Genomic DNA, 25,220 nt, shown 5'->3' with positions numbered 1-25,220 from the left:
TGTACTTTTCATAACTGTAATGGGGAAAAAAGGAAGAGAAAAGACTAGGAACTTACACATTCTGTCTATTTATTTACATATTTAAGTTGTGAGTATATCCCTAGAGCCAAATTGAGTTCCTTACACATGTTTAATAGATGTTTGTTGAATTTGTTTGAATGTATAGCCAAATTGCCAGCTGACAAAAAAACAGATTCAACATTATATTCTCCCTGCCTTCCCTGGAACAACTTCTTGACCTGTCTGTGAATGGATACATCTGGAAGATGTCCCAGGAGACATAATTTTTCAATGTTGTAAAAATTCTTCAATGAAAAAGCCTCAATTATTTGCCAAAGACACTATCTTCTTTTTAAATGCATGACAACCACCTTCTTCACATGAAAAGTATACCTTGGGTTCGCCTTGTTTTGTGGAAATCCATTTATCCGTTTGGAAATGTGAAAGATTGGAGTCAATAAAATTGTTTAGTCATTTAGTCATGTCCACATTTTCATGACCCAATACAGCATGACACACCAGGCTCTTCTATTCTCCACTATTTCCCAAAGTCTGTTCAAATTCATTTCCAATGCTTCCATTAAACTATGTCATCTCATCCTCTGCCATTCTTTGGTATTCAACAGATTTCTTTTCAAATGAGTCCCATCTTCTCATCATGTGGCCAAAGTATTTAAGCTTCAGCTTCATGATTTGCCCTTTCAATGAATAATCTGAATTAATTTCTTTGATTATTTACTGATTTGAACTTGTTCCTGTTTCAGGGACTCTCAAAAGTCTTCTCCTATACCACAATTCAGAAGTGGTGATTCTTGTGGCACTCAGCTTTCCGCATAGTAAACTTTCACAGCCATACATTACTACTGGAAAAAAAACATAGTTTTGACTGTACAAAATTTTGTTAGCAAAATGATGATTTTCTGTCCAAATTTTGCATAGCATTCTTTCCAAGGAGCAAATGTCTTTTTAATTTCATGGCTGCAGTCCTCATCAATAGTGATCTTTGGGCTGAAGAATGTAAAATTTGACACTGCTTCCATTTTTCTCCTTCCATTTGTGGGAAGTGATAGAATCAGTTGCCATGATTTTATTTTTATGTTGATATTCAAGCCAGTTTTTACACTTTTTTTGCACCCTCATCAAGAGGCTTTTCATTTCTTTTTGACTTTCTTCATGTCAGAGTGGGATCTGCATATCTGGGATTGTTAATATATCTTTTCTCCTGGCAACCTTAATTCCAACTTTTCATTTATCCTGTCTGTCATCTTGTGTGATATACTCTGCAAATAAGGTAAATAAATAAGGTGACAATATAAAGCCTTGTCATACTCCTTTCTATAAATCTCAAACCAATCAATTGTTCCATGTTTGTTTCTAACTGTTAATTCTTGATCCACATACACATTCTTCAGCAGACAAGTAAGATGATATGGTACTTGCATGTCTTTGAGGACTTGCCACATTTTGTTGTGATACACAGGGACAAATAATTGACATTTATCTAGGACTTTAAGTTTTAAAAAGTGCTTTATCATTATCTTTTTTGAGCCTCATAACACCCATGTTTGGAGCTCAATAACCCCAAGAGAGTGCACTTACATCAAAATACAAGAGTAGCTCAATTTCTCAGCACTAAAAAAAAAAAAAGTAAAGCTTCTTCAAGGCAGGGCTTGTGGATAATAAATCATAATGATGGCCAATCAGTTTTATTTGAGTCCTGGATATCCCAGAATTCCTTGCTTCAGGGATCCAACTATATAGTTAAAATAAAATGTTTTTAAAATGGGAGTGAGTGGCATTTATAGCTTTTAAAATTCTACCCAAAGGGTTCTCCTAAGTTGTCTTGGGAGAGAGTTTAATTAGCTCCATCTTCTCTGAAAGGTCACAATGTACACAGTATTACTGAAAAGGTCTTACCTATTCCAGGTGATATGGCCCAAATTGCCATGGGAGCGCTTCCTCCTGAGGAAAAAAAAACACACTCATGTTCTTCAAAGAAGACCTCTCTGGTTCCATTAATTGACTTATTGAAATAAGCTACTTATATTCCACCTACCCTTACAGGTGCCTTTAAGTAGATTTTGTACTAAAACCAAAAAACAAAAAGATACCAAGAATAGGGTTGTAAATTTGAAATTAAAAAAAATATATTTTAGTAAGTGTTAACTAAGATCAAGGCATTGTTCTGTGTATTGTGGGAGATATAAAAGTTAAAAAGATTTGCTTCCAGCTTTCAAGGAGTTTGGAAACTAGGATTAGGGGAAATATTATTCAAAAATAGCTCTGATGCTAATAATAATAGTAGATAATTTTTGTATAGTGCATTAAGATTTGCCAAGCACTTTACATAAATTATCTCCTTTGTTCCCCACAATAGCCCTGCAAATAGCCCTGCAAGGTATGTCTTATCACTATGAGGAAATTGAAGCTGAAAGAGATTCAAATGACTTATTCTGGCTCATGCCACTAATGTCTGAGACAAGATATGAACTCAGTTCTCCCTGACTTAAATTCAGAACTCTATCTCATACTATATCTAGCTGTCTGATGGTGGTGATGATGTATGACCAAAAGGTGGTGTTACCCAGTATGGATTAGATATTGAAGGTGGATAGTGAAAATGAAAGGGAGGAGTACTCCTCCATTGGATTCTACCGTTATGATTTTTGAGACAATGCCACTCTTCCCCCAAATCTCCCTTTTCTCCTACTGAGTTGAGATGCTATTCGGTCATTGTCCTCACCCCACTGTCCAAGTCTGAGAAGAAAACAATGAGGGTAAAGCAATGTGATTCACATATACCTATTCCCCTTATGGCTACCTGGATCATAGTTTTAGCCTGAGAAACAGAAAAAAAAAAAAACTCCTGCAATTAAATTAATTTCTTTTGGGGGGAAAATATTAGTAAAATGTTAACCAAAACCATAGATTTCCCTATTATAGCTGAGAGACCCAAGCTAGGATAAAACTATGGCTATTTTAGATAGAGAGGCAAGACTTCTGCCTACCTTTCTACCACCCATTCACTAGTCATCTCTGTCACAGCCCATCTGTTCACAAATTAATTATAGATTCAAATCATAATAGTTATGAACAGCCATAAATTTATATCAAGGATGAAATAGCTTCTAAGGCAGTAACCCTCCCCCCCCCCAAAATGAAAAAAATTACAGAATACAAAAGTCTTTTAGTAAGTTCTTGCAATGTAAAGTGGGGGTGGGGAAGTGAAGTATTAAACCCTTCACTCTTTGGTTCCAGCTAAATAGTCCACCTTATAATTTGAACAGGCAGAAGCTGAGAGCTGAGAAAGTACTCAAGATACCTCACTACTTTAGGCTGTTCCCCATTCAAAGCTCCCACTGGATCATCTGTCTCTATCTCTCCCTGTCTCCGTGTCTGTTTCCTCTGTCTCCTTTCAACAACCCCACCTGTCATTATGCTGCTGCTGTTGCTTTTTCTTCTACTTTGGTGTTCTAACATCTTCTCTGTGTCAGTGCTCAAACACCCACAGGTATGTGTCTTTATCTCTCCCAGAAAAGCAACCTGCCCCTTTAAAACACAGCTCCTCTTTTGTTCATCAAATAAGCCAATGTATTCCAATCCCTCCTGAAGGCTTGATCCTCAGCTGTATTTCTACTTGACAAAGAGGTAACAAGGGTTATAATAATAGTAATAATTCATTTATATGTCATATGATTTGTGTTGCACTTTAGAACATAAGTGCATGAAATGAGCAACACCAGGTATGATGCAAGGTTCATGAAACCGAATATCATTCCTGATCTTAACAAGGACTGTTTATGAACTAAGAGTGCTACAGTGCATTTGGAACAAATATATTTTTCTCCCACCTGACCAGAGAAATTGCTGGTAGTCATGTTTATCTGATAATAATTTTGACAAGGGAAAGATGGAGGAGAAGAAAAGCTATGTATTCACCCACAGGCAGCAGTACAGAATGTTAAAGCTTCACACATCAAGGGCTGACTGCCCATACAGTGTCTCTTGCCCAGTACTAAAAATCACCACTTATATTAAACAAAATTGTTTAAATATGAGCCTAAGGAGTTTGCTGTGTGAAGAAAGAAAACACAATTTATCTCATGTCCCACCACCTGTTACCAAGGTGACTAGCAGTGCTTTTTTAATTTCCTTCTTTGTTCTTTAAGGGACTGAGCCAGCACCTTGGGAAATGGCTATTTGCTCTGCTATATTGACTTCTGATAGGATAGGAAAGAACATTTGAACCTGACAGCTTCTGAATCACTGAGGTCTCTGAATTGCACTTCTAATCTCTTCATATTCATGTCATGTCTGTCTATTGAATTTTTATGATGGACCCTCTGGGAAAAGTCATGTCTACTTCCATGTTTTATTGTTCATTTTCAATGAGTTTTTGGTAATGATCACTGCAAGAAGGGGGTATGGTTGGAGAATGGTTTCAATCTATCAGATGTATATAGATATCCTCATCTAGGACACTACAAGGAGATTTCCAGAAATGTTATATAAGATGAGTTGGCTCAAGATGTTTCCAGGAAAAGAAAAAAAAAACTGAGCTGACTTTAAACATCTGGGCTGGAAAGCTGCAGGGAAAGAACAGCAGCAGGCTGTCATATTGACTGTGTAGAATGTCAGTGAGAAGGCAGCCCTGAGTCAGGAGGGAGTTCAGCCCAGGATGCTAGAAGAGAGGAAGGGGGTGGCTGTCAAAAATGAGATCTTTGGAATAATATTAACTATGAAAAATGAGACAGATTTTTAATGTGGAGTTTCTAACTAAAGTTAACAATCAATCATCATCATCATTTAATGTTATTATAACGCTAAAATGTGTTCAGCACTTTATAAACTAGCAATTCCTAAATTTACCAGGCAGACAAAAACATACACAGTACACAAATACACCATTTCTGTCTCTCTGTATCTATCTCTTTGCATATACATATATATATATGTACACATGTAGATCCATCTATATAAATAGGCATATACATGTACATATATAGCTATATATGTTCATATGTCCATATATTTTTAAAAAGAGAAGAGAAAGAGGAAGAAACAGAGACAGAGACAGAGAGAGGTTATATTCTATTGGTCTTATAAAAATAAGTATATAAGTTATTGTTCTTCATTTTTCAAGGATCCATGTTATATCCAGGTATTTTTGTGCAACCATCCTATTTTTAATGATGGTCTAGTTATAAACAATTTTCTAAATTATCCAGAATATTTTGAGGTTTCTAATAGTAACACCAGAATTTCTTATATGAAGGATGGAAAGTTTTGGGATATTATTATAATATTGTAATTGTGTCTTTCTAGGTGTCCAATAGAAAACTGTTTTTTTCTATCTTCAGTGATTTCCAATTCATTGGATAATGTGTAACAATCAATAAGTCCTTAAGCACGACCTTCCTGATCCCAAATTGCTATCATAAACTTTTCTCTTCCCATAAAGTAATCTGCATGTTATCTATATACTTCAATTAATTAATCTGATATTTTTATATGGTACTCTTTTTTACTTTAAAGCCATCATCAGTTCCATCTACAAGTGTTGATAATGGATTTCAAACCCTGAAAAAATCATAAAAGACTTAAACTATCTCATTGGAAATTGTCACGTTTTACAAATTCTTGACATCATTATGCCAGTGGCAATTCAAATAGAAAACATTTTTCTACTTGGACAAGAGATACATAATTTTTTTTATTATTATTATTTGTAGCATGTAGCTATACCATAAGTACAGAGCTACTCAAAGCTTTCTGATGATCAACAGAAATAGTAGAAATGTTACAGCTTTGGGTATTGCTTGTTAAATAATCACTGATTCCATAATGAGTTTCTCTTTAGACATCATTTTTGGCACACATTTTTTGCTCCTTCGCCAATATATGTATTTTTGTATATTTTATAGATTTTTAGAGCAATACAAGCTGTGAATGTTTTGGATAAGGTACATAACACATAACTGATTTATATTTGGAGGATTCATTAGTGCTATCAACTTTGAGTAATAAATATGTGTTGCTTTCTGTTAAGAAAAGTGGAATCAAGCCCTCATCAGAAAGCAACCTGTTGGATTTATGTGTATATAATTCATGTACCATGGTGAACTACATAAATCAAGAATTATGAAACTTGACATGCCACTTTCCAGTTTTGCAGGGAAGCTAGAGTTTCAGTCACTTCCCTTGAAATAGCTATCCTGTCACTTATTATGTTAATAATATGAAAGATTTCTTTATCAGATCTGATACAACTTGAATGTTGGTTGTGCTTGGACTGATTTCAATCATATATAAAATCAAAAGTTGGCACATCCACCATCTTCATGTTGGTTTTTTATTGTTGTTGATCTAAAGTTTACATTCTTCAAGATCTCTAGGACAATTTTTAATTTATGTTGAAATGTTTTGTTTTGTTGCACTGGTTTGACTCTTTGTATCATCTTAACATTTTTCATTGAAATACTGATAAATGATATTAAGAATTTCTGATGTACTTTTATTTTGTAGACTCCATTCTGCAGGTTTTTTCCCCTCTTGCTTTTATCTGAGCAATATGGAGTTCAAGTTTTTTCTTGAGCATACTAGCTAGATATTGATGTAATACTCTGATGTCTTTCTGTATGTATTCAATAGGGGGTTTTGTTTGTTTGTTTGTTTTAGTTTGGTTTGTTATTTTGGTGTGGGGCAATGACTTGCCCGGGGTCACACAGCTATTAAGTGTCAAGTGTCTGAGGCCAGATTTGAACTCAGGTCCTCCTGAATCCAGGACTGGTGCTTTATCCACTGTGACACCTAGCTTCCCTTCAATAATTTTCTTAAGCCATTTCTGCCATAATGGTATTTGATACATGTGCTTATTTCTAGATAATTCCACCTTTCCACCTCTGGTAATGGCTGAAGCCCATACTGATAGACATGTGTACATCCCTCTATGTAGTCTATGATCCAGGAACACTGGTCTATTTTCTGTTCCTTACATATGATATTCCATATCCCAATTACACACACACACACACACACACACACACACACACACACTGGCTGTTCCTCCCATTCCTTGAATTTTTTCCCTTCTTTCTGCCTCCTGGCTTCCCTCAAATCTCATCTAAAATGCTACCATCTATAAGAGACTTTCCCCAGGTCTCCTTAATGCTAGTGTCTTTCCTCTAAGATAATCTCCAACTTATCCTTTATCTCTTCATTTCACCCTACACTATACTCCTCTGGACTTCTCTATCATGGCACAGAAACCTCTTAATCTTCCAAAATCATTTCAGCCCTGGAACTCACAAAATTATACCTCAGAAGCACACTCTGATGCTGGGGCCCTTTTCTCTCATTAGAATTAAGAGGGATTTCCCCAGAACCTACACTTAAGGATGGTATTCAGATTACCCATATATTCATTTCCGAATAGGTTATAATCTTCCATCATGCCCTTTGCCCATTTTTATCTTCTCAACCCTTTCATCTTCTTTTTGTATGTTGTTTTTCTCTTTAGAATTTAAGCTCCTTGGGAGCATCTAGGTGGCACAGTGAATAAAGCACTGGCCCTGGATTCAGGAGGACCTGAGTTCAAATCTGGCCTCAAACACTTGACACTTACTAGCTGTGTGACCCTGGGCAAGACACCTAACCCTCATTGCCCCTCCAAAAAGAATTAATTAAAAATAAAAACAGTTCTATGCCACCTAGAGCAGACCTTCTCACTCCGGCAACATCTGAAAGGAAGTGACAACTATCCTGATAAATAATTACACTTCAAAAAGGCACCCCGTTAATTTAGTTCTACCACTTCTTCCTGTTGCTTCTTGTATTTGTAAAATATGTATTTTCCAATATATCACAGACTCCTTACTGATCTTCATTGTATTGGATTACCATCACTTATTAGACTCATCTGCCTGATTGAATTCTGAATTTTGCTTCTTTGGACTTGAATACCTCTAATTCTTGTTGTTCAGTCATTTCAGGCGTGTCTGACTCTTCATGACCCCATTTGGAGTTTTCTAGGGAAAGAATGGTGTAGCATTTTACAGATGAGGATATAAGTTAAATAAGGTTAAGTGATTTGCCCAGAGTCACACAGCTAGTAAGGAAGCGCCTGAGGCCAGATTTGAACTCAGCAAGGTGTTTGTGAATTCTGGCTTAGTACTCTATCCACTGAACCACCATTGTGAGCAATAGTCTACTCAAACCTTACTATTATTAGTATGTCAAGGATAGAGGGAAAATCACTGGATTTAGTTAAAAGACCTAAATTAAAATCTCCACTTTGGCACATACTAGCTATAAAATATCAATTTATTGTTTCTGAAGTGAATATACAGTCAGGTATCCTTTTCTATTTGATTATGACACCAGTACACTAGAGAACTTCATAGATTCATATTAGTTCAGGGGTGGGGGCAGTTATTGGAAGTTTGAGGATGGATGAAAAAGTTTAAAAGATACACTGTGGAGAGTGGGATAGTGAGTTAATTAGGGAAGCATAGTAGGATTGCCTAGCAGCAGTGAGGAACCAATTTAGGTTATGTAAAATATTTTTGTTGTATACTGTGTAAAAAAAAGTCATGATTTTATTTACCTTCATTCTGAAGCACATATTTAGGAATGAAAGCAATTAATGGTCAGAATGATCCAAGGGTGAAGCTTGGTTTGGCATAATCAGCAATCTGCTAAGAAGCAAGGGATTTAAGAGAGGAAGATAGTGCAGAGTCAAGTCTACCAACTATAATAGTTCACCAAGAAATCAAGATGGGGAGAAGAGGAGAAAGTGGCTAAAGAAGGGAAAATGACCTAGGAGAGTATTAGCAAACCATAAAGCACTGTGTAGATGGCCATTATAATAAGAAATTTTCATAGAATTAAATATGAGTATTTAGTATCAAGAGGTCCCCAGTCAGTTATTTCTCACAAATCAGTTTGAAAATGAGCAGATAATGCACACAGATACACTGACACAAGATACCTCAGTATGCACCATACATACTTTGATACACATACATCAATCTCACAATATGCGCTGATTCAAAAAGAAAGATGGAGGGGGCAGCTAGGTGGCTCAGTGGATAAAGCACCGGCCCTGGATTCAGGAGTACCTGAGTTCAAATCTGGCCTCAGACATTTGACACTTACTAGCTGTTTGACCGTGGGCAAGTCACTTAACCCCCATTGTCCCGCCAAAAAAACCCCAAAAAACAAAACAAAACAAAACAAAACAAAAAACAGAAAGAAAGATGGAAATGCCTACATATCCAGAGCAAGACTGGCTTCAATGACAAAGTCCTCTTCACTCTAGGGCATTGTTTCTGTTTCTGTCATTGGTTGCCATGTCTTTACCCTTTCCACCTCTGGTTTAGACAGCATCCAGTGCTCAAGACTGTTTAGTATCAACCTTCAACTTTGCCTTTGACCACAAGTTTCTGGTGCCTGGTTCCAGGCTGTCTACATGGTTTATCTTATGCTTCATTCTTCACTTCCTCCTTGGTTCTGGTAGTAATGACTTCCAGACCTTTATTACAAATCTCTCTCTACCCAAAGCTATCATTATTGGCCTGACTTCAGCCCCTGAATCTCTCAAGATGTGGTCATTTTACTTTTGCCAGCAGGATTCTTAATACCACAAAAGGCACTGGGACAAATCTAATCCTTACTCAGCTGAGATATGAAAATTTGTAGCATGAGTGATTAAGCAATGAATCAGCCTCATTATTTGTCCTCCAGTGACCTTAATTCAAATAACATTATTTTTAAAAATCAATATAACATTTATTTAGTGTCTTTCAAGAGAGAGGCAACATGGTATAGCATAGAGAGAGCCTGCCTTGTGGCCTAAAAGACCTGCCTCTGACACATACCACTGCATACCCTGGGCCCTTAGCACTTTAGACCTCTAAGCAGCTCTCTAATTTGCTGAAAAGATGCCAATGTCTATTTGTAGAGGACGTTTCTTCACCTGAGATTTTCCTGTACCAATTAAATCACAGGTTTAATCTCAATTTATATCTGAAATGCTATTCTTTTTGTCTCTGATAAATAAAGATTTTAAAAATATCAATTAGTTTAAATCATCTATGTACCTATAATTTAATAAAGTTTACAATACATGATCAATCAGCAAACTTAAGTGCCTACTCTCTGCGAAGCACTGTGCTCATCCATCATTGGGAATTACAAATATAATGATAGAAATAATTCCTACTAACAAGGCATTTGCAATCTAAATATATTTCTTTATCCCTTCTAACCATGTTTCCCCACTTTTTTTTTCCTACTCCTACTTGTATCTCCCAGATACAAGAGTCAGTCCTCTTTCTAACTGTTGACCTTATGGCTAGGAACTACAAAGTTTACTGCTTGTAACTCAGCCATGTTGTTCTGATGGTACACCCAGCTGCTTAGAATGCCTCTTAGTGTAAAATATTGGGCCTTTCTAGGAATATCTCTCCCCACACCAAAATGTCTGCCTGATCTCTAGGTCCTAAATATTCATGATTAGGCCAAGTCTGAAAACCATTAATCTCTAATATGGACAGCATACTAAGCCCCTAATAGCTGTGAGAAAATAATTATTAATAATGTATTTCTTGGGGGGAACCAGAGATCAGTTTCAGTCCTCCCCCCACCCAACTCCAGAAAGTGCAGTTCTCAAGGAACTTGAGCAGATCTTATTTGGTTGGGACAAACCCAATGGAACAAAAGAAATGAAGATAGACTTTTTAGCTCAGTGAAGTGAAAAACTGATAGAATCAAACCACACTTAGATATTGGACTTCTGACTTTTCCCATCAGCTAAAGTCTTTTACATTCTTCCCAGATGGGATCTATAGAGTACATTTTGATTTAGATCAGCCTTAAGTCATGTCAATCAATGGAATTGAATGATGCTAAAGAATTAGCTTCGATAAACATATAATGACCTGCCTCTATCAAAAGAGGATAAAACCCTTGGCCATGCTAGGGTCTCCCTCTCTCTTGGCTTAGCTCATGGATCTCTGGCTCTCTGTGTCTGTCTCTCACTCTCTCTCTCTCTCTCTCTCTCTCTCTCTCTCTCTCTCTCTCTCTCTCTCTCTCTCACACACACACACACACACACACACACACACACACTGTGTCTCTTTCTCTCTCTGTCTCTCAGCTTTCTCCTCCCTCTTAGGACAGGCCTGAGTCCCATGAGAAGTTAGGGAGGAGCATGGTCAATATTTTACTGTTATATAATATTAATTAATAATAAATGCTTGCTGCCAAAACTAGGGCAATAGCAATTAATATAAAAACACAGTTTTAGCAATTAAATATATTTGAAAAACAGTTTTATTTTAATAATAAAAAACAAACACATAGGTTAGTCTTTGATTAGTGGGAATTATATATCCATAGTTCATTCCAATAAGACTTTTACTCAAATTTCAGTTTTAATAAAAAGAATTAATCTACACTTGGCACCAAGTTGGTCAGAGCTATTTTACTGACAAGGATACTCAACCGGATTGTATGTACATAGTACCTTTTGTTCTATCTTTTAATTTTGGGGCGTATAAACCTAGCAATGGTATAGTAGGTCAAAGGGCATGGATTGCTTAGTATTTTTTTTGCATAATTCCAAATTGCCTTCCTGAAAGGTTGGACCCATTCACATCTCTACCAAGCTATCTGTTTTCTTGAAGACCCTCCAACATCTGTCATTTTCTTTTATTTTGTTCTTTCCCCCCTTTTCCTTTTCCTTTTCCTTTTCCTTTTCCTTTTCCTTTTCCTTTTCCTTTTCCTTTTCCTTTCCTTTCCTATTTTTTTTGGTCACATTTACCATTCGGATATATGTGAAAAAGAACCTTTAAATTGCTTTAATTTTAATTTCTCTAATATTAGGGAGTTGAAACATTTTTTTCATATGACTATAGCTAAGTTGACTTTCTTCCCTTGGTAACTGCCTGCCCATATCCTCAGACCATTTATCATTTGGAGAATGAAATTTATTCTTATAAATTTGACTCAACTCCTTATGTATCTTGGAAATGAGACATTTATTAGAGAAACATGCTGCAGATTTTTTTTCTAGTTGTTTAAATAATCTTTTGTTAGTATTACTGGTAGGATTCTTAATAACTATATTGATTTAGCTTTTTTATATTTTTTATTATTTTACCTCAGCCTACTTATAAACAATTAATTTCTCCAATTTTTAGGATCTGTTTCTGTAAATAGTGTTTTGCACAAAAATATTTATAGCACACTTTGTAGAGAACAAAAATGAAATGGAACAACAAGGATGGTGACCATCTATTGGGGAATGACTGAACCAAACATGGTGTATGAATATAATTGAATGTCATTGTGTTATAACAATAAATGAAGGAAAAGATGGTTTCAAAAAGACATAGAAAGACTTATATGAACAAAGAGGGATGTAAGAAGAAACCGGGAGAACAATTTATAGCATAACTTTTTTTGGGGTTTTAATTTATTTTTGCCTTCTTCCTCTTCACCCTACAATTAGTACAGTGCCTGGCACAGACTAAACACTTACTTTGATTTGAGGTGATGTCAATATTATTAAAAAGAACAATTTTGAAAGACTTAAGAACTTTGGCCAAGGTATCCAACTCCCGCACCCCACCCCAACCCCATCCCAACACACACAGGACAGTACTCAACATGACACTGAAGTGACCATTGTGGGAATTTGTTTTCCATGATTATGTTCACATAATATAAATGTTGTTGCTTCCTTCCTTCCTGTTTTCTTTCTTCCTTTCTTTCTTCCTTCCTTTCTTTCTTTCTTTCTTTCTTTCTTTCTTTCTTTCTTTCTTTCTTTCTTTCTTTCTTTCTTTCTTGCTTGCTTGCTTTCTTGCTTTCTTGCTTTCTTGCCTCTTTTCCTTCTTGGTTTCTGTCTTCTTTCTACCTCTGTTGTTTCCTTCTTTCATTCCTTTTATCTTTCTTTTCTTTTTTAGTGAGCAGGGGAAGTGGGATAATAAAAGTAATTCTTGATAACTAAATAGAATGAAAACAGTAATGTAATGTACACATTTCAGTCCATTTATCTCGTAATACTCAGAATTCAATGCCCTGAGATATGCTATAGCAAAACATTTGCTTCAGTTGAAAACTTTCCAGGAAATGATGAAATACTAAATTAAGTTAGATGGTTAGTAAACACATTGATATAGCCCATGATAATGTACATCTCACACATAATATAGTTCAGTTTGAATTGTTCTCTATCCTTCATGTAGCTGGTGTCTTTCTGTTTAAAATGAAGTGATTCATGGCAAGTTTTGCCATGTCTAGTAATGTTAGTCACTCTTAAGTCACTAACTTAAAATAATGAGGCTTCATCATTGAAAAATCATCTAATTCTAAGCAAAATACTAAAATATATAACAATAATAGGAAAAACTTAAAGAATTCTTCAATGGATGTCAGTTAAATGAAAGCATGTTCTTCCAGACATGTCTTAAATAATACAGTTAGGTTATACTTGTGAGAATCAGAGCTCTGCCCTGAGGAGAAAGCATGTGACTTGGCATCGGGGAGTTCCCTGGTGTGCAGAAGTTGCATCTATCGAACCACCTATAGTCATGTCAATTAACCCTACCAGCCAATTAGCTTGGAGCTGTGTGTGTTGACGGCCCTGCTTCCTGTTTCACAGAGGGCTTCTGGGAGAAGCCACTGAGGATTGCTCTTTTAGTCCAGGACTTTGGCTTGACTCCCGAACTTCACATGAGCTGCTAGGGAAAGACAAGGTTTCTCTCTGGCTATACCAAATAGATCGAAGCTAGCATTTTTCATTCTATAAGAGATCTGTTCTCAACCTCTCTCTCTCTTCACTAACTTCTAATACACTTTAATAAATACTTAAAAGCCTAAACTTTTTCAGTAATTTTAGCCAGTTTCCCTCCAAAAAATGGGAGTGGGGGTGGGTGGGCAGGTTAGGACCCACATTAGATTTTAAACATCACACATTACTGTCAGTTATAATTTTCAAAGTCAGATTAGTACTATCTATCTTGAAACATGTAGTGGGGGAGGGGGAGGAAGGGAGAAGTGTGGGAAACATACTTAGAATGGATGTTGTATGTAAGTATGAAAAGAAAGCTTTTTAAAATTGATATGCTCAATATGCAATGTATACTGAGTAAAGAAACACATATTTTGTGAAAAGAATGTTTAAAAAAAACACTGAGGCTTACAATCATAAGATAATAGATTCAGGCTGGAGTTACTAGGTATTCTGGACTGAACCTGCTCCTCTATTATAGCTCAACTACACACGGGGATAGTCACACACTTGCCTTTTACATTGTATATGTTCAAGAATTCAAACAATCCTATATCTGTTTATAATTATTTATTAGTCACATATTTCTTACTACTCCAAATACATTTTTCAGCTTGGCCATAACCTTCAGTGCCTCCATCTCTCAGTACTTTCTCAGACCTTCTCCTCTGCTCTGGTTTAATTCTATACTATACTTTACACAAATATCTTTTTTACACAACAAATATACCTGGAGATTTTAGTGTACTAAAAAGTTCAATAAGGTTTAGCAGTGAGATAACAGCCAATAAAGTTAATTCAGTGTTATATTTCATTAGGCAGGAGATCATAGCTTCCAGGAATAGGAGGGTGATAGTATGATTCTATTCTTCCTTTGTCAGGTCTATTCGAAGGTCTTAAGGATATCGATGATAATCTAGACAGTATCCAGAGTAGGGCAAAAAAGATGGTGAAAGGACTTGATCCTTAATGCATAAAAGGATGGCATGGAGGAACTAGAATGTTTAGACTAGAGAAGAAAAAATTCATACGGAGCATAATAGGTGTGTTCAAGTATTTGCAGGACAACGAGGAGTTTCTTTTATTCTCTTTGGTTACTAAGGGATGAACTATGAACAATGGATGGGACCCATTAGCCTAAAGAGAGATGCCTACCTAGGCTTGAAGTCTGGAAGAGCTTACTAATGGAAATATATTATAGAGGAATTTTTTACATCAAGAGGTGGTGGATTTTACCACCTTTCAAGTTGTAAAGCAGAAACTGGATGACTACTTTTTGTTGTACATATAAGTGAAGATTTCTTTGTATATGAAATAAGTTAAGTGGCTGCTAAGGTACCTTCCAAATCTCAAATTATATGATTCTGCTATAATTTCAAAATATGACATTTCTAGCCTACCTCCTTTTTCCTACACTATGAACATGAAGCTAAACAGAGCTGGATGAAATCACAGTAATGTGCTGACTGATTCCACTACACATTTATGTTATCTAATCTAAACAAAGCCCTTACTGCAGCAACGCAATCTTATTATCCCTATTCAATTTTTAATTATACTCACAGCAGTAGTTACTAGAAACCTCTCCTTCCCTTCAGTTTCACAAAGTATTGCTTCCTCACACTCTCAGCTTATGATCTTGTCTAGAATTTCAGTCCCCAAATTGAAAGTACTTACCATGAGCTTCCTCATCTCCCTTCTATTCCTTTCTCATCACTACTTTAATCCCACTCCTCATCTTCAAAATATCTCTTTTAATGTCTCCTTTCCTAATGTCTATAAAAAGCCCATATTTTTCATTCTGAAATGTGTATGTGTGTGTCTTTTTCTATCATTCTTTTCAGATATCCTCCTATAATTCTTCTCCCTTTCTGAGCTAAACTCTTTGAAACATCTATACTCATAAATTCCAATTACTCTTTTCTTATTGTCTTCTAAATATTCTACAATCTGGATTTCTACTTTATCACTCAACTGAACTCAATCTCCCTAAAGTTACCTAAAAATCCAGTAGTTATTAGTTTCCCAGTTTTCAGTGTACTTTTCTTAATTCTCAGAATTCTTGACTGTTTTATAGCATTGGCCACTGGAAATCATATTATTTTCTTCAAGTAGATATTTTCCCTCTAAGTTATGGTCATACTGCTATCTTTTGCTTTTCTTCCCATTTGTCTGACTACTCCTTAGTCTCTGTTGCTCAAGGTTATTCAATAAATGTGTCTGTACCCTAAGGCTCTTCCTTGAGCCTTTTACTACTATCTCCCTATAATCTCTCTCTTGAAAACCTTATCTGTTTTTATAGATTCAGCAATCAAGTCTATGAAGACAGATACCTTTCTAAGGAATGCTTGAATATATACCCAACTAAACAAAGCAATTCCAGGAGTATTCCTGGATAAAAATGAAAAGATCCTAAACAGAAGAAAAATGTCGCAGATTTGCAAAAATTATTAAATTCATTTCTTCTTCACCAAGGATAGTGGCACTACCATACCTAAACCTTGAAATGATAGTCCATAAAGTGCTCACTAGACTAGTTGAAATGGCACAATTGATAAATAGTCAAAGGATACGAACAGGCAGTTTTCAGACAAAGAAATCAAAGCTATCTATAATCATAGGAAAAAAATGTTCTAGATAATTATTGATCAGAAAAATGCACATTAAACTAACTCTGCAATATCACCTCACACTTGTCAGAATGGCAAATATATATATAAAAACAGAAAAAAAATGTATGTTGGAAGAGATGTGGAAAAGCTCGGACACTAATCCACTGTTAGTGGAGTTGTGAAAAGATCCAACCATTCTGGAAATAAGTCCAAAGGGCTGTAGATCTGTGCATGCCCTTTGATCCAGAAATACCCCTCCTAGATTTATATCCCAAAGACATCCACCAAAAGATAAAAAGACCTATTTCTACAGAAACATTTATAGCAGCTAATTTTGTGGAGGCTAAGAATTAGAAATCAAGGTAATGCCCATCAATTGGGGAATGGCTAAATAAACTGCAATATATGATGGTGATGGATTATTGTGCTATAAGAAATGACAAGTAGGATGACTTCAGAAAGGCCTGGAAAGACATGTATGAAGTGACATATTGTAAAGTGAACAGAACCAAGAGGCTATTGTACACGGAGACAGTGATATTATTTGATGAAGAACTGTGAATGATTTAACTATTCATAACAATACAATTATCCAAGAAAATCTGAAAGAACTATTGATGAAACACACTAACCATCTCCAAAGAAAGAACTAATATTGACAGAACAGTCTTAAGCATGCTGTTATTCACTTTCTTTCATTTTTTCGTTTAATCAAGTTTTCTTGTGTAAAATGACAAATATGTTAATGTTTTACATAATCATATATGTATAATACATATCTGCTTGCCACCTCATTGAATAGGGAGGGGAAGAAGGGAAAGAGAGATGAAAATTAGAACCCTAAACTATAAGTAAAAACATTTATATTTTTAAAAAATAATAAAGCTTTCCCAAATAATATTCAACTTTGGACAATATCTTTATCATCTTACAAGTGACTGAAGGATATAGAAAATATAAAGTTTCATTGTAATTATTCGTTCATTACAAAAAAGAATATAGTCTGAGTAGGAGAAAGTACCTTATAGACAGACACTTTATAGACTCTTTTTCACAGGGTGTGTTCCCATCACATATAAAGACCACTTAAAATGGATGGTATATAAACACATGGATGGTATATAAACACAAATACCACTGTTTAGGCACTCCATGATAATAAATATCAGGTAAGGCAAGAAAAAAGAGATAAATGCTCATGAACAGTAACAACAACAATAATAATAATAACAACAACAACAACAATTCTATAGTGCTTGCCATGTGCCAGGAAATGTACTAAATACTTTAAAATTATTATCTCATTTCATCCTCACAACAACCCTGGAAAGTAAGTGCTATTATTATTTCTGCTTTATTTATGAAGAAACCAAAGCAAACAGAGGATTAATGACTTGTCCAGGGTCACACAGCTAGTAAGTATCTAAGGTCAAATTTTAATCCAAATTTTCCTTACTTCAGTCCCAGTGCTCTCCTCACCATACCATCTATAATGGAGGACATCATCTAAGAGTCCAGGCTCTGATTTTCTCATGATATTGTGCTGATTTCATAAAGCCACAAAGAACCATCACCCCCCCACTTATTTATTAAATAGAATCTTAAATGAAGTAGAAGTAAAAATGTCTAATTTAATGGCATAAATGGCAGCACCCCACCACTTTTGTTAATATTTCAACTACCCACCTGTCTCTTCAGTGCTCTTAGTCTTACTCTCATCATTGAGAAAAAGATTCCCAAAGTCCTTATCAGCAAAGAATGAAATAACTAAGAGAAAATAGGCTATGGGGATATGGAAACTTGCTGGGTATAACTGAGATATAAAGGGTGGAACTGAATTTATGTATCTCAATGTTAGTACACACCCTGGCAGTTTTCATCTAGTGGTTAACTTAGCCATCCATTTCTACCTGTCAGAAGACAATATTATCTCTGCATATAGAACTATCTTGCATAGTCAAATTCACAATGTGATTATCAAATTCACAGCTGAAAGCTATATGCTGTCGCCCACAATTAAGCAAGTAATAATGTCTCCTTTCCTTGACATGGAAGGCTATTCAAGTTACTACTTTTACTTTGTGATTCTCCTAGAAAAGAGAACTGCTATATCTAAACCTCTCTAGCCAAAGCTACTATATTATCTTTTTCATAGAAAACAGTCCCAGGAGGGTAGATCCCAGATGGCAGAGAAAAGTCAGGGACTTAATTGAGTTCTCCCAAATTCCCCTCCAAATACCTTTAAAATAATGTCTCAAAACAAATTCTTGAGCACAAAACCCACAAAAGGATGGTGTGCAACAATTTTCCAGCTCAAGATAATATAGAAGGTCAGCAGGAAAGGACTGTTATCATGAGTGAGAGTAGAAAACAGTCCAGTGCAGATCATGCCAGCTGAAACCAGGCCCCATAGAACCAAGAGCAGACCCTGGGTTGGACTGAAAAAAGCATCAGCAGTGGCTGCTTCCAGACTTCTCAGCTCACAGATGTTAATTGGGTCAGACAACTGGTCAGAAAGAGATTACTATGGTCCCTTTGCTGGCAATTGGGGTAGAACTTTGATGCATTGCCCATACTCATATCTAAGTTGTATACCTTGTTGGCAGTCCTGGGGTGAGGAGGAGCACTAGCAAATAAGAGTTTGTGGATGCAGGGGAGCAGGGACCCTAGTCATAATTCCAGGTCAGAAAAACAGAGCAGTGGCTCAGGCCAGGAGAGTAGTAATCCCATCTCTCCTTAAATCATACTACTTTGGAATAAAATCTTACAGACTCTTCAGAACTAGCTCTGAAAACAGTTGCACAAAAACTATGAAGCTTGGGAAAGTGTTCCTTACACCCCAGAAGCAGAGTCCCATTTTAGTACAGCATTAAAAGTTAAGAAATAGGGTGGGAATGTGAGGAAACAACAGAAAGAAATCTGACTATAGAAAGCTAGTATGATGACAAGGAAGATTAAAAAACATGCACTCAGAAGAAGATAACATGAAAAATGCTACATTCAAAGCCTCAAAAAATTGTCTCAGGTCATGGAAGAATCCAAAAAGGATTTTTAAAATCAAATAAGAGAGGTAAAAGAAAAATTGGGAAGAGAAATGAGGGTGATGCAAGAAAATCATGAAAAAAAGGTCAATAGCTTAGTAAAAGGGGCATAAAAGAAATAAAGAAAATAACCCCTTAAAAAGAGAATAGCCTAAATGGTGTAAAAAAAGGGTACAAAAATACAATAAACAGAAGAATGCTTTGAAAAGAAATTTTGGCCAAAGTATAAAAAGTTCACTGAAGAAATGAGCTCCCTAAAAAGTAGAATTGGTTAAATATAAAAGGAGGTACAGAAGTTCAATGAAGAACTAATTCCTTAAAAATTAGAATCAGGCAAGTAGAAGCTAATGACTCCATAAAATATCATGAAATAATAAAACAAAATCTAAAGAAGAAAAGAAAAATTGAAGAAAAGGCCCCACCTAGCACAGTGTCTCATACACTATCAATCTTTTCATAAACATTGTTGATCTTCCATAATATTGACTCAAAAGGCAGAATTTTTGACACGCAGCCCACAAAATGAGAATATCCAAGAAACTATTATAGGAGGAACCTTAGGTTTTATTTGGGCCAAAAAGCCACACAATAGGATAAAGAGGCTCCATCTATAGTGTAATATCTTCTTGGTACTTCTTGCTTTTCTCCCATCACCTTGGACATTTGGAATTCTTAGACAGAGAAAAGAGTAATAGGGCTCTGAGCTGTTCAGTTGGTATTTCAGTGACACTAAAGCAAATTGAATAGGAGCCAAAGAAAACAGGAGAGCTTCTGATTCTGACATAGAGAACAAGGTGACTAGGGGTCACCACAGCAAAAAAAGGTTCTTATCTAACAACAGAGATTGGAATTAGAAGCCATGAGAAGATATATGAAATTTTTTGATTACCAATTATTTTTCCATATAAATATTTTATTATTTTCTAGTTATATTAAGAGAGTTTTCCACATTTGTTTTTATAAGATTTCTAGTTTCAAATTTTTCTCCCTCCCTCCCCTCCATCACCACTCTTCCAGATAGCAAGTAATCTGTTATAGGTTATATATGTATAATCAAATTAAACATATTTCTGCATTACTCATATTATGAAAGAAAATTCAGAGTAAAAAGGAAAAACCTCAAAAAAGAAAAACAACACCAACAAAAAACAATAGAAATAGTATGGTTTCCATCATGAGTCCTTTGGAACTACCTTGGACCATTGTATTGCTGAGAAAAATCAAGTCCATCATAGTTGATCAACATATAATGTCATTGATACTGTGCACAATGTTCTCCTAGTTCTGCCCATCTCACTCATCATCAGTTCATGCAAGTCCCTGCAGGATTCTCTGAAATCCTCCTGGTCATCGTTCCTTGCAGCACAATAGTATTTCATTACATTCATATAACACAACTTGTTCAGCTATTCCCCAAGTGATGGGCAACCCCTCAATTTCCAATTCCTTGATGCCACAAAAAGAGCAGCTATAAATATTTTTGTACATGTGGGTCCTTTTCCCTTTTCCATGATCTCCCTGGAAAAAAGACCTAAGAGTGGTATTGCTGTGTCAAAGGGTATGCATAGCTTTATAGCCCTTTGAGCATAATTCCAAATTACTCTCCAGAATGGTTGGATCAATTCACAGTTCCACCATCAATGCATTAGTGTTTGAATTTTTCCACAGCTTCTCCAACATTTATTATTTTCCTTTTTTGTCATATTTGCCAATCTGATAGGTGTCAGGTGGTACCTCAGAGTTGTTTTAATTTGCATTTCTATAATCAATAGTGGTTTAGAGCATTTTTTTCATATGGGAAAAGATAGCTTTGATTTCCTCATCAGAAAATTGCCTATTCATATCCTTTGACCATTTCTCAATAGGGGAATGACTTGGATTCTTATAAATTTGGTTTAGTTCCCTATATATTTTAGAAATGAGGCCTTTATCAGAAGTACTGGCTATCAAAATTTTTCCCAGCTTTCTGCCTCCCTTCTAATTTTGGCTGCATTTCTTCTGTTTGTACAAAACCTTTTTAATTTAATGTAATCAAAAATCATCCATTTTGCATTTCATAATATTCTCTATCTCTTGTTTGGTCACAAACTGTTCTCCTTTCCAAAGATCTGAGAAGTAAACTATTACTTCCTCTGCTAATTTACCTATGGTATCACTTTCTATGTCTAAATCATGTACTCATATTGACCTTATTTTAGTATAAGGTGTAAGATGTTTCCTGGGTAATAGATTCTTGGCTGTAATCCAAGCTCCTTTGCCCCCTGGAATATCATATTCCAAACCTTGTGATCCTTTAATCTTGAAGCTGCCAATTCCTGAGCAATCCTGACTGTGACTCCATGATATTGAAATTGATTCTTTCTGGCTGCTGGGAGTATTTTCTCCTTCACCTGATAATTCTGGAATTTGGCTACAATATTCCTTGGAGTCTTCCCTTTGGGGTCTCTTTCAGGAGGTGATCAGTGGATTCTTTCAATGATGATTTTATCCTCTGATTCTATAATATCAGGGCAGTTCTCCTTGAAAATTTCCTGGTATACGGTGTCTAGATTCTTTTTCTGATCATGGCTTTCAGGCAGCCCAATGATTCTCAAATTGTTTCTCCTGGATCTGTTTTCCAGATCAGTTTTCTTTCCAATGAGGCATTTCACATTTTCTTCTATTTTTTCATTCTTTTGATTCTGTTTGGCTGATTCCTGGTGTCTCATAGAGTCATTAGCTTCAAACTGTCCAGTTCGAATTTTTAAGCCATTGTTTTCTTCAGTGAGATTATGCACCTTTTTTTTTTTTCCATTTGGCCAAATGAATTTTTTTAAGGAATTGTTTTCTTCAGTGAGTCTTTGTTCTTCCTTGTCCAAGCTGCTGATTATTTTTTCATAATTTTCTTGTGTTGCTTTCATTTCTCTCCCCATTTTTCTTCTACCTCTCTCAATTAGTGTTTAAAATTCCTTTTTTTAATTTAATTTTTATTCATTTTAAACTTAAAGACAAAAAATAATTTCCATGTACACAGCCATACATAAAAAGAGGATTCACTATAAAACCATGACTTTGCATTTCATACTGTTTACTTTAAAAACAAAAAAAATATACTAAGTACAACTTGTAATTTTCAAAGTCACTCTTCTTTTTTTGAAAGCAAGTCAGCTTTATTAATTTTTATAATTGTATTTTCCAAATTACATGTAAAAGCAAATTTTGACATCAATTGTTTTTAGCTTTCTCCCCATTTTTCTTCTACCTCTCTCAATTGATTTTTAATATCCTTTTTGAGGTCTTCCAAGAGGGCTCTTTGGTCTTGAAACCAATTCATCTTCCCTCTTGAGGCTTCACATGTAGAAAATTTGAAAGTATTGTCTTCATTTGAGTTTGTGTTTAGTTCTTCCCTGTTGACAAGAAGGTTTCAATGGTAAGAGCTCTTTTTTGTTTCTTATTCATATTGCATCTTATTTTTTTTTTAAGTTGAGGTCTGCTTTGGGGGCACCAGGGTCCCTGTTTCAAGCTTCTTGGGCTGGGGTATAGGGGCTGTGTCACTGGCTTTCTACACTGAAGCCTCTATGGCTTGTGGATGTCTCACCACCCTGGGCTTGCTCCCTGTGCTTGCTCCTGGCACACTGGGATGGCCAGACCTGGTCACGCCTGTTCTGTAGGTAGCCCTATAGCTGGCAGCCTGCCCTCTCAGCTGGTGGTGGTGGATCTCACGACTGGCCTGATCCACCACTAGCTTGCTGAGCCAGGATCAAGGGGCCTCAGTTGCTTGGCTATGGCCTAGAGCTTCAGCCTGCCTTGCCCTGACTCCCTCCACTTTGTGTTGCACTGTGGTGTACTGCGCCTCCCTTTTGCCCCAGTGAGACCGACCTTTCCTGAAGTCTTCTAAATTATCTCTGGTTGGAAAATTGTGTGTCTCTGACTCTTTGTAGGTTCTGTAGTTTCAGAATCCATCTAGAGGCTTGATTTAATGTTCTTTTTGAGGGAACCCAAGGAGAGCTCAGGCAACTTGCTGGTATCTTTCTGCCATATTGGCTTTGCCTCACTTGCCAATTATTATGAGTCATATTAAGCTAGTAATTTGGGAAAGATCATTTACCCTTCTGTTTCCCTATTTTCTCTTGTTTCTATCCTACAATAGTGAGATAGTGAGTAGACATCCTTTTTTTATTTTTTTCTTTCTTGTGACTTATAGATGAGTGTGGCCTGCTTGGAAGCAAATAATCCCACAAGATATGGCTGTGATATAGATAGGGAGGATCACAAGAAAAAAACTAGTTCTGATTAAATTAAATTAAAAAGGTTTTACACACACACACGCACCCAAATAAACAGTGCAATTTTTTTAAAAATCAGGAAACTCAAGGCAAAATTACAATAAATTTTCCTGGTATACATAGTGTCCTGAGCCAAATTTATAAAATAAAAGCCATTCCATAATTGATAAATGGTCAAAGGTAATGAATAGGCAGTTTTCAGAAGCAGAAATCAAAGTTAGTGATAGTCATATAAAAAAATCTAAATCAGTAGTAATTAGAGAAATTAAAATTAAAACAGCTCTGATGTACCAACCCATTCCTATAAGATTGGTTAACATAACAGAAAAGGAAAATGAGAAATGCTGGAGTAGATGTGGGAAATGCAGTACACTGAGATAATATTGGTAGAGTTCTGAACTGGTCCAACCATTCTGGAGAACAATTTGGAACTCTGCCCTGAGGCCTATAATATTATTTATACACTTTGACACATCAATATCACTAGTATACCTTTTTATTCTTTAAATTTCAAAGAAGAAATGAAAGAATTTCTATGTATAAAAATTTTCACAACAGTTCTTTTTGTGATAGCAAGGAATTATAAATTAGGGGAATGGCATCAATTGAGAAATGACTGAATAAGTTGTAGTATATGATTGTGTTGGAATATTATTTTACTATAAGAAATTATGAGCAAGATGGTTTCAGAAAAACCTTGAAAGACATATGAACTCATGCAAAGGGAAATGGGAACAAGGAGGATATTGTACACAATAACATCAATATTGTAATAATGATCAAGCAGGCTGAAAAATACTATACATCCCCAGAGAGAGAACTGATGAACTCTGAATGCAAATTGAAACATTTTTTTGTTGCTGTCTTTATTTTTCTTGTTTTTGGCTATATTTTCTTTGCAACATGGCTAATATGGAAATGTTTTTCATGACTTTACATTTACAATCAATATTGTGGTAAAAACGGAAGTTTTAGCTGAATCATTTGAGAGTAGAGCACATGCTACTGAAGCGGCTTTTGAAGGACTATCGTTTTGGGGAGGAGACCATGACGAACAGTGCACCTGCTGCTACCCTGAGAGCATGGCCAAGCACGCCGTACTTCCAGGACACCAACTTAAAACTGAAAGTGAAAATGGAAGTTCGCTCTCTATCTCGCACACTCTGGCTTCTTAGCTTAGCAGTGACAGGCACTCGCTTTGGTGGTCGGCTCTGGTTCTCGGCCTGGCAGGCAGCTTTGAGATTCTGTGAGTTTTATAAAAGTATATAGACTAAGTTTAGATCTAAGATTATTCATTTGTATTTCTACTTTCCTATTTCCCTAATCAGTATCACCTGTTTGTTATCTAATTAATCCCCAAACAATAAAAACTAATCCCTCACTGATTAAAGCTCAGAGGCTTCTTTTCTTACTGGTCTGGGAGTTATATAAGGGAAAAGTTAAAGGGGGAGTTTAATGTTTGTATATCCAATTTTAAATCTCACAATATCGAATTGCTTTCCTTCTC

Source organism: Dromiciops gliroides, chromosome 3, assembly GCF_019393635.1.
Source record: "Dromiciops gliroides isolate mDroGli1 chromosome 3, mDroGli1.pri, whole genome shotgun sequence".
Classification (NCBI taxonomy): domain Eukaryota; kingdom Metazoa; phylum Chordata; class Mammalia; order Microbiotheria; family Microbiotheriidae; genus Dromiciops; species Dromiciops gliroides.
This window is presented reverse-complemented; position numbering follows the sequence as displayed.